Source organism: Solanum stenotomum, chromosome 1 (genome assembly GCF_019186545.1).
Source record: "Solanum stenotomum isolate F172 chromosome 1, ASM1918654v1, whole genome shotgun sequence".
In the NCBI taxonomy this organism is placed as follows: Eukaryota; Viridiplantae; Streptophyta; class Magnoliopsida; order Solanales; family Solanaceae; genus Solanum; species Solanum stenotomum.
The window spans coordinates 10,416,281-10,427,012 of NC_064282.1; the positions used below are offsets into that span (position 1 = coordinate 10,416,281).

The following is a 10,732-nucleotide window of genomic DNA, read 5'->3' on the forward strand; positions in this document are numbered from 1 at the left end:
AAAAAGTGTCAAAATGACACATTAAGACTCTACATGAGGTGTCTAAAATGAACATCGCACAGTTGAGATGTCTAAGTGAAATTTCGTGCCAATTTTAAGGGGTCACTGATGAATTAGGCCGATGATAATACTACAACTTCCCTTTTCCATCCCATGGCCATTATTATTGTTAATTACTGCTCCATCTGGAATTAAATGTATATTTTCAAATTACAAGTGTTCTTTTTCTATTATAAGTAAAGTAAAAATAAAATAACATGGTGTAAATTTTAAGATAAACTTTATTATTTAAATTGAAAAATTATCAAAATTATATTTTATAAGGTTAAAATCTGTTTACACTAGCCTTTTCAAATCTCACATATAAAATTACATTAAATATATACGATAGCTTTTATAAGATCCACATTATAAGTCCAAAAAAGTTTCAAAATTTTATAACAATGATAATACAACTCGGTATCCAAATATTTATGAAAGGAAAACTTTAATTAGGTGTCTAGCCATAGTTTTAAAAAAGAAAAAAGTTACCTATAGAATTTAGTTGGAGGGATAAGGATACCTGTGGAGTTATTTAAGTATCACATCTAGTTTTAGTAATATTTTATACCGTATTTATTGTGATATAACATTTTCAAAAGTAGCTAATTTAGGGATAGTTTGATTGGTGGGATCAGGGATGTAGCAGATTGACATATTCTAGGTGATTAGCTAATTTCATTATTTTAGTGTAAATAATGAATTTTTTTTTTTATCAAATTTACTAATATTCATAATTAAATACAAAATAAAATTATCTCTATCTTTTATTCCGGGATTATTATATTTATTTCAATCATCTGCTACGCACCCCCAGAGTAGAGGAACAACCTCGTACACTATACATGAAGTTTCTCAGCTTCTTAGTGGCCAACAGTTTTTAAGAACGTAAGCCGAGTCGCAGGAGATAGTTTCTCATGAATATTACGTCTCTTGTACTTTTCCTCTTTTTTAAACAAAATAAATAAATAAGAAATAAATGATTTTCTTGTGGAGACAAATTAATGAGATTTGAATAAAGTATCATCTCAAGGGTATTTTCTCTTCTAAGATAATATCGCGAGATATGAGATAAAGAAACAGAGTGAAGAGATGTGCTTCTTTGTTAAGTGGGGCCCATCTTAAGCTCATGCCACCTGTCTACTTCGTCTATTTAATACTCTCTCACATCCGTGATATAAAAAAATAAACTTTTTTTTATCATTCATCTTAAATATGCTAGTCTAGAGTAGTATATTATTAAAGCGGCTGTGAAAAATTAAAATAATATTAAGAATAAATTAATTTTACATGTTTAGTTTAGAATATCAATATACAATTTATTATTTAATTCTAATTCATCCATTACGCAATATCAAGAGTCATTCTATTATGAGTGTTTAGAGCCTAGAGGTGTCGAGATGAGCCCAAATATAAGTAATATATCTAATTTATTCGAAATTTTATAGGCTGAACTTAAAATAATTTGAATTGGGTTCAATGTCAACTCGTTCAAGTCTTAACCCATTTTAAAAGAAGAGCAACTTATAAAAATAACTATATTTATAGAGTTAATGAATATCAATATATATATATATATATATATGTTATTTACAATAAATGACTACAATTTATATCACTTTTTTGCTGTATTTTTGTACAACTTTTTTTTTTATATCTATTTATACATTAATAAATCTTTAAGTATAACAAACTAAATAAGGAGTTGACTCTAAATATAACCCACTATTCTTACATTACGTCCATTCAATGAGCAACTTCCCATAATTAACTTTATAACTAAAAATTACTTATTTAAAGACATATCAAATCATATTCTTTATCAGTTTAACAAAAATTGTGATACATCATACTCAATTTTCTTTTTGTCTCCATATTTCTTATTCTGGCGTCGTAAAGGTATTAATAATTTTTTTTTTGTTAATTCAAGTTATTGTATGTAAGCAAATTGTTGAATTTGTGAATGAAGGTTAAGTATTTCGATTTTGAATAGTTGAACTACATGGCAATAGATACACTAGTTGTTAAACAAAAAATGAATACACCAATATAGAAAACAATGAATACGTTGTTGTTAAACACAAAAATGAATACGTTGGATATAACTATACTTGTATTCCCTAATCAACTTTTTATCTTGGATATAGTACTTATCTATCTAGATATACTGTATTAGCAAATCAACATTTCAACTTGTGCTTATCTAACAATACAAGTATCTATGTATATAAATATGAATACATTTCAACACTGTTGTTAAGCAAAAATATGGATACATTAGACAATGAGCAAAATAGATACAATTTGTGAGTATCAAACTGTATAAGTATGGATACATTAGACAAACGAGCAAAAAAGATACAATTTGTGGGTATCAAACTGTATAAGTATTCTTCTAAATAAAATTTTGAAAAGACCAACAATATAGTATTGATTTATCCAACTATACTTGAATTTCCTAATCAACTTTTTAAATTTGACAGAGTACTTATGTATTCAAATATAATTGTATTCACATATCAACAATTTAACTTGTGGTTATATAATAATACAAATGTCTATGTATATAAGTATTCTACTATATACAAAATTGACAATCAAAGAACCCTCAATCTCTTTTTTGTTCGTGTTCTTCTTGTACTCATTTTCTAACAACTATATACATACGAAATCAAATTTTCAGACAATTTCAATACAACATGACAATCCATAATGAAAATGGCACACAATACATGTGTTGAGATATATAAGTAAATGACATTAAACTAAAAAAAAATAAAGCATACAAATCTCAATTTCATTTTTCTCTTGTTCCTGTTGGACTGCTCTTTTTTCACACGCACTTGAATCAATATTATTGACTTTTATCCTTTTTTCAAAATTAGTCTTCACTTCTGAACCTTTTTTCCTCTTTACTAATTTTGCATGTTCGATTTCTTCAAGTAGATTTAAGGGTATATGGTCATTAACCTTTTTTGTTCTTCTTTCGTTCTCCATTGCAGCAATAGAGTCTAAATTTTTGGCTTGTTGTTGAGTAATACACAAATCAAAAGAAGGTAGTTCATTCAACAATCTGTCAAATAAATGTATACCTCTCGTAACCCTTATCGGAGTATCAATGTCAGCCATTGAAATGGATAAACAAATTCTTGAAACAAAACCCTATGAAAATAGAAGAAAGTGTAGATGTGTAGATATATAATGCTCAGAAAAACGAGATACATATGCAATTAGAAGGTATATAAATATGCAATTAGAAGGTACCTGATGGATACAAAATCACAAAAATCGCTCCTACAGTGATGTAAAGGATCTTGAATTTGAATGAATTTGGGGGGAAAATCAGAAAATATGTGATGTATAAATATTGATGAAAGAGAAAAATTTGATGATGGTAAACATGGGAAAAGATCACAAATGTGTCTGCCATAATTCTATTTAATATTTATTTATTATATTAAATATATATAAAAAATTATTTATTTGTATATACTTAACTTTGCTATTTATAGTCTAATTTTATTCATATAACATGAAAAAAAATAAAACATAGCTATTTTTCTTGAATATATATGGATGTTTGCCATATTCTGAAGTTTTTCCTTAAAGGAAGAGCATCTCCATTTGAGCCTAATTATTCTCCAATTTCAATTTGTTTTAAGACTTTTTATTTACATTGATGTAATATATGTTCATATATTGAAGACATGAATTATTATCTATTTTTTTTATTTTCTAACCTTTAGGATTTATCTATTCATTTGTAAAAAAAAAATTAATTTTTTTTCTTGAGTTGAAATTGAAATTGTGGTAAAACACTTAAATAATAATATGTTAAAACTATTGAGATTAAGCGGGTCAAATTGGGTGGAGCAAAATCAACCCGCTTTAGCTCATTCGAGTCCAACCCATTTGGTCCAAAATAAACTTGTGCAGGTCAAAACCAACTCAATTTCTATTTCAACCCATTTAAATATCTCTAATTTCAACTTAACTGCCCATTTGACGCTCCATGCGTGTCAAATCAATAATGAACAACTAAAATGGAAAGAGAAAGTAATTTTAAATAATTCATTCAATCTTATTTATATGTCGTCCTTACTAAAAATAAATGTTCTTTAATATTTTTAATTTTACAAAATCAATACATAAATAACACTATTCTTCCTATTTTAACCTTGAGAGTTTTTTACCTTGAAAATATGAATTTGAACTATATAGAAAAACTATAATTCAAATTCATTGGTCAATTTAATTAATCAAATAAATTAATAATTTATTTTCATTTATTAAAAATTTAACTTTAAGAGATCATTAAATAAGTACACAATGATAAACTTACCTAATTTCATAAAAAAAATAAACTCTAAAATAATTATATAAATAAGACCGGAGAAAATATATCATATTGTCTCTGTATTCATTTACGTGGCACTTTCATTTCAGTCTGTCCTAATTCCTAAAAAGAATGATTTTCAATTTCACTTCAAATTATGAGATCATTTATAGTGATAAATTACAAATTTTATTTATTTTTATCTTTTTCTTAAATATTACGCATAATCAAAACTTAGTGGAGATAAAAAGTAATTTTTCATTTGTTTTAGTTTTAATGGATAAAATTATTATCAATCTTTGCTAACGATAGGTGATAAGTATCCCTTAAATTAGTTGAGATGCACAAAAACTTGCCCGAATATCATAATCATAAAAAAATCAAACATTTTCAATTAAATTAAACAAAAATAAAGCAAAATTAAAGAAAATATCCATAATTCAATCATTTAGAAACGAAGTATCTAAATCACAAATTTAAAAATTATCGTTATATTTTCTTGTTAAATTATGTGTCTCCATCAAACACTCCACAAAGCAAAAAAAGTAAGTTATTCTTTCGACTCGCTAGGGTGATGCGGTGAGATAAACGCGTGAGAATTTATGGTGGGTACGTCAGAGAAATAAAGTGCCATCGCTGTCTCTTGTTTTCGGCAAAGCGCGTGAGAATTTAATGGAGACGCAAGCCTTTGTACTTTAGTTCCAAGTACCCAACAAATTCCTTAAGGACAACGTATATATATATAATGACTACATTTCCAAACTTTTAATTCACGTTTTTAAAATTAGATATTCAATAATTTATATTTATATTTCTATAATAGAACTAATTATCTTTCATTTAAACACTCCATTAAGTAGAGCAAGTCAATAACAATAACATGCTCAATATTATGTCATAACTAAAATATTGAATTTGAAGAGAAAAAAAATAATATGTACGCAGTCTTATGAAGAAAAAAAAATTCGATAGGGTTGAATTGTGAAAAAATAATTAGAGTAAGAAAATGCACTATTTAGATTTCCGAGCCTATAATTCAAATGAATATGGATCTACTCGCTGATTTAAAAGCCAAGAGTTTAAGGCGAGATGTTCTACTTAATATAGGACAATGCACAAGTAATGGGACAATAACAATAATATGTATATCAATATTCAGTGCAGTCTTATAAGTAGAGTATGCGAAAGAGGGATGATGTACGCATATTTTACTCCTACCTTATGAGATAAAGAGATTGATTTCAATAGATCCACCCTCAAATCTCAATTCAAGAAAAGCATTTTCAAAAATAGATTTGACAAACACACGAGTAAAAGTTATGGTAAACAAAAATATTGTAGGAAAGAAAAGTACAAACAACAAAAATAATAAAATACTAATAATAATAATGATATTATGCAAGTGGTAAGTACACCACCTACAAAATATCACTAGCGGCAATAGCTTAATTGCCGTTAAATATGTATTTTAAGCGGTAATTAGCACTCTTTGTATATGTCTCTAAAGCCTTTACTGACATTGATTCTAATGACACTTAACTAATGCCAGTAAAAACTTTAGCACTTTTAGTTAATGTCACTATTTATTGCCGCTAAAAGTAGTTTTTGTTATAGTGGTATAAGATGGAGTAGATAAGGTGTTCTAAGCTATAATAATCATGCTCTCTCAAAGAAAAAAAATAAATTACTTAATTATCTACTAATCTTCTATCCTAATCTTGACATAAGCTAGATTATAAATCTTTAATTTTGTATCTTACATAAATTAGAAAAAATGCAATAATAATATTTAAAAAGTGTAAAAAGTATAAAAGTTTTATATCATCAGGATTATTTGGTTATTACCCCTGAAGAAAAATTGAACTCTTAAAAGTTTGCTAAGTGTTAGAGGTTTAAGTAGTCCATCAATTATTTGATGTTCGATACGAAAAATTATGACTATATAGTAAGTGAAAACATAATCATAAAAAATTGTAATGAAATGATAAGTATTTCTTCATTTCTAACCACATATCTCGAGTTCGAAAATTAGGTATATAAAGTCATACTAAGATAGCACAGCAACGTTGAAAAAAAATGAAAATTCAATTAGGGCAAGGGCCTACCATATCGCCGTGCTTTATAACAGTGTTGTGATTAAAGCCCAATAATTTAGGGAGTTTTATGGCTTTTGCATTTTCATCATCTTACGTATCCATAAAGGTAAAGTCCATATTCATTTTACAAATTTTGGGTAGTGAATTATACACAATTGAAGAGTCCACTTCCTATTCAAACAATGTGTAAAATATGATAAAGAAAATTTCATAAATAACAAAGATAATAAATGTAATAATGCTTTATAATTAAAGTTTTGGTAATTGCGCTCCATAGCTATAGTTTCGTTTGCTATAGAGGTTGTGGTTTGTATATTTCGCTTGCAAATATACAAACGCAGTAAGTATATACAAATGGAAGTTGCATTTTGTATACTTCACTTGTCCATTTGTATATTTCGCTTGTGAATATACAAACATGACAAGTATATACAAATTATGTGTTTATACATTTAGAAATTTTTTAGAACCACATTTGTATATTTCGTTTGCCAATATACAAACACGGTAATTTATTATGATTTTTTCATAAATTGTATACAAATAGCTACGGTGAGTATATACAAATTCTGGAGTTATACAAATAGGAACCGAATTTATACGAATTCTAGAATTATACCATCAGAAGCCGAATTATACAAAATCTGAATTTATACAATTAGAAAACAGAAAAATAAAATTTCACAAAACTATAATCACAAATTAAAAATAATCAAAACTATAACTATATTACATAATATAAATATTTGTCATTTCGCCTAATTTTCTCAAATATAATACGGCAAATTTATAAGGTATTCAAAAGGGGATGCCAATTATTTTTGTCAATTACATCTGTCAATTTCTTAAACCAATATGGGACCTTATTGGGAATCAATGTCATCCAACTTGGACATATATATGCATCACATCATTTATTAGTACCTTTTAATTTAAAGTATGGAAAACTTTTTACTTGCACTATAATAATAATAATAATAATAATAATAATAATAATAAATTTTCATTTGTAAATTCAAAATGAAGAATCAAAGGTAACTGCGAATACTCTCAATGAAATAAACATACGTAACATAACATTTTTTTCCAAAATATTATTTTCTTCTACTCAAATTATAAAGAATTATGTTTGTCGATTTTTTTAACTATGTCTTATCATTATTAAGACTTTAATTTACTGTAGAATTAGATAAAGATTGACGCAAACAAGAAGTAGCAACTAAATACGTACGCCAACGTAGAAAAAAAGAAAGAAAGAAAGAAAGATGGCAACTATCACGTCATGGGTTATATCCTCAATTATATATTTTTCATAACTGGTGGATAAGATTTCAAAGCAATTTTCATCTTACACTTAATGTTTTTTTTTTCTTTTGAAAAGAATAAAATTCATATGTTCATAATAAAATAACATAGCAAAATAAAATTGTAAATTGGATCATTTGATTCCTCCAGAAAATTAGGTTGACGATTCTTTAGGAGACAGACCTCACAATATTTTTTAAGATTCCAATTTGGAAGAAGGACTCCAAGAACAAACTTTTAATTTTTTTTTCTTCATACAACTATGTAAAAGAAGAATATTCTTATCAACGTTCTTACGTGTACGAATTAAAGTATTTTGAGAAATTGAAAATTAACGTTCATTCAATTAAAGTAAATTTTCAATATGCTATTATATATGTGTTTCTTCAGATAAAATTGAAATGGTACTAGCATGGTACCTATGCAAAGATGACACACACTCAAAAAAAAAAAAAAGTTTAAAAAATATGCTACTATGTAACATTATTATAGTTCAGGGCTTAATTAGAAAACAAAATGTCTGTCTTGACTCTTGAGAAAGAGGATATGAACAGATACTTTTGTGGTCTTATAAAATTTATGCCTTGCTACTAAGATAAAGGGTTTATGAGTTGAAATTGAAATGACATATTTGTGGATTCAGTCCTAAAGTCTAGTTTGATAATGTCATAGGATAGATTTAATAATACAACATTAGCTAAATTGGTTTTGACTAGCTGTCATCATTTGAAATCTTAATAAACATTTTTCTTAGAAAAATGATGCTGGAATTGTAATCCGATCGATCTGTCCAAATTTGGATTGATTATTGATCTGCTCATATATTAACTTGGCGCAATCCATTTCAATTCATCAAAATTTGATTTGTTATCTAGTTTAAATTAATGCATGAGAAATTCTATCAAAATATTTTTATTGATATGTTTTATATAATTATAATTAAATAATAATATTAGATACTAAAAGATTATAAAAAAAACAAATAAAATGATTAAAACTTAGTAAGAATTGGGCGGATTGAGTTTTAACCCATTTTAATCCAAGTAATTTTTGGGCAAGCTAATAAGTAATAACATGTCAATTTATTAACTCAACTCATTTTAATCCGCAAATATTTAATCCAGCCTATTTGCTAGACTAATTCAGTCACATCACAACAGAACTTACGAAAATGAGAGGATATTAAACATCGAACATGGAATTATCATTCATTTGTTAAAAAGTAAAGTTTCTTTTCAAATTATATTGTTTGATTCAGATTTTGTGTGAAATATCTACATAGTATAAATATAAAATGATTGAATGATAAAGTCACATTATGGAATAGGAATTTAAGATTTAGACTATTCAAAATAGGCGTTTATATAAATTTATCGCTCTAGTGTGGCCTTTCATCTCAATTTGAAGGTGACAATCAAATTTGAGGTGATAAGAAAATGACATCTTTGGTGGTTTTCCTATTTTTGTTTGCTAATATTTAATAAAAAATATCAATCATCTTTGGCCCCAAGAAATAAGAAGGACCACATCATTCTACATAAGTGGAGATGTGAAAGGAATTTACTATAGTCGTCAGGTGAGGTAGAAGTAGATCAAATAAGTATTAAGGAGAAGTGATTCAATATGACAGGACATATATGCAATTTATTACTTATTGAGGATATGTTTCGATATAGGTTGAGTATTATGGTAGAATGTTAGTAGGTACTAGATAGTCAAACGTGGTCTAGTTTCCTCATCAATATTATTTTTCTTACTCTCCTACTATCTTATTCTTTGATTTTATATGTCTTCTTGACTTTAGTTATCATATTTTTTTTTATTGCTATTGTTCTCTTCTCCATAGTTTTAGTATGGATTCTTCACTTCTATATTTATTTTACATACTTGATTATTGATATACTTTACTTGATCCGAGGGTCTATTAGAAGTAACTTTTCTACCTATTCAAGATAGGAGTAAGATTACGTGCGCACTAATCTCCCTTCCTTAAAATGACTAGCGGATATAAGTATTTTTTAATCGAGTAGCCGAATTTGTAACCATTCCTTATTTTTGTTGAGAACAGATATAACCCGGTGAATCGGACCAGTCGACGGGGATTTAAAAGCAGCCCAATGGACTTGAAATCTACGAGAAGAATAAGCCCATAGAGGAAATTAGAGGCATATTAATCAAAATGTAGTTAATTCCACAAATAACATAAAAACTACAAAATTCTTGTCAGTCAATTCCACAAATAACTAATCCATGCACAATATTCATATATAATGAGTCCCTTCGGGGACATCCGATAAAATTGGAACGATACAGAGGAGATTAGCATGGCTCCTGCGCAAGAATGACATGCACAAATCGAGAAATGGTCCAAATATATATATATATATATATAGTGAAGAGACATCACCAAAATAGTTAAGTAGTGGTTAGAACGACTTTGTTGTACAACGCAAAATATTGATCAATCAAAAATTTCTATGTTCAAAAGATACATGTTGGAAAAATGAGGATGTTGAGATAGATCAGTAGGCATACTCAGAGAAATAAAATTAGAGATAAGGTAAACTAGGATAAGGTAAAAATAACCTCCCTGTCCAAATATTTAACTACTATTAAATATAAGTTAAAATGAAAATAAAACATCAATATATTTGACACGTACAATACAATTCATACTTTAAGGAAAATGACAAACAAAATAAGGCAAACTAAATTATTATATAGAGGCGGAAAGCTAAAAGGTAGGACAAACTTCTGACTGATCCCGTTGGATACACTAAGTTGTCCTTACTGAATTAATTATTGCTATGCACATTGCACAGTTATCTCATTCTTATGAAAATCTGAAAACATCCATCTTTGGGACCCCTTGCATATAATGTGTTTTTATGTTACAGCATGTAACACAGTGGGAACATTTCAAGATAGACAATATTATTCATCAATAATATATTCC

The 10,732-nt window shown here is 27.2% G+C and overlaps 1 non-coding gene across 1 annotated transcript; it reads left to right on the top strand.

Moving 5' to 3' along the window:
* The first annotated feature begins 10,050 nt into the window (after positions 1–10,050).
* Positions 10,051–10,153, top strand: LOC125853981 (U6 spliceosomal RNA). Its single transcript, XR_007445281.1, has one exon. It is a non-coding gene; the product is annotated as a U6 spliceosomal RNA (small nuclear RNA).
* The last annotated feature ends 579 nt before the right edge of the window (positions 10,154–10,732 follow it).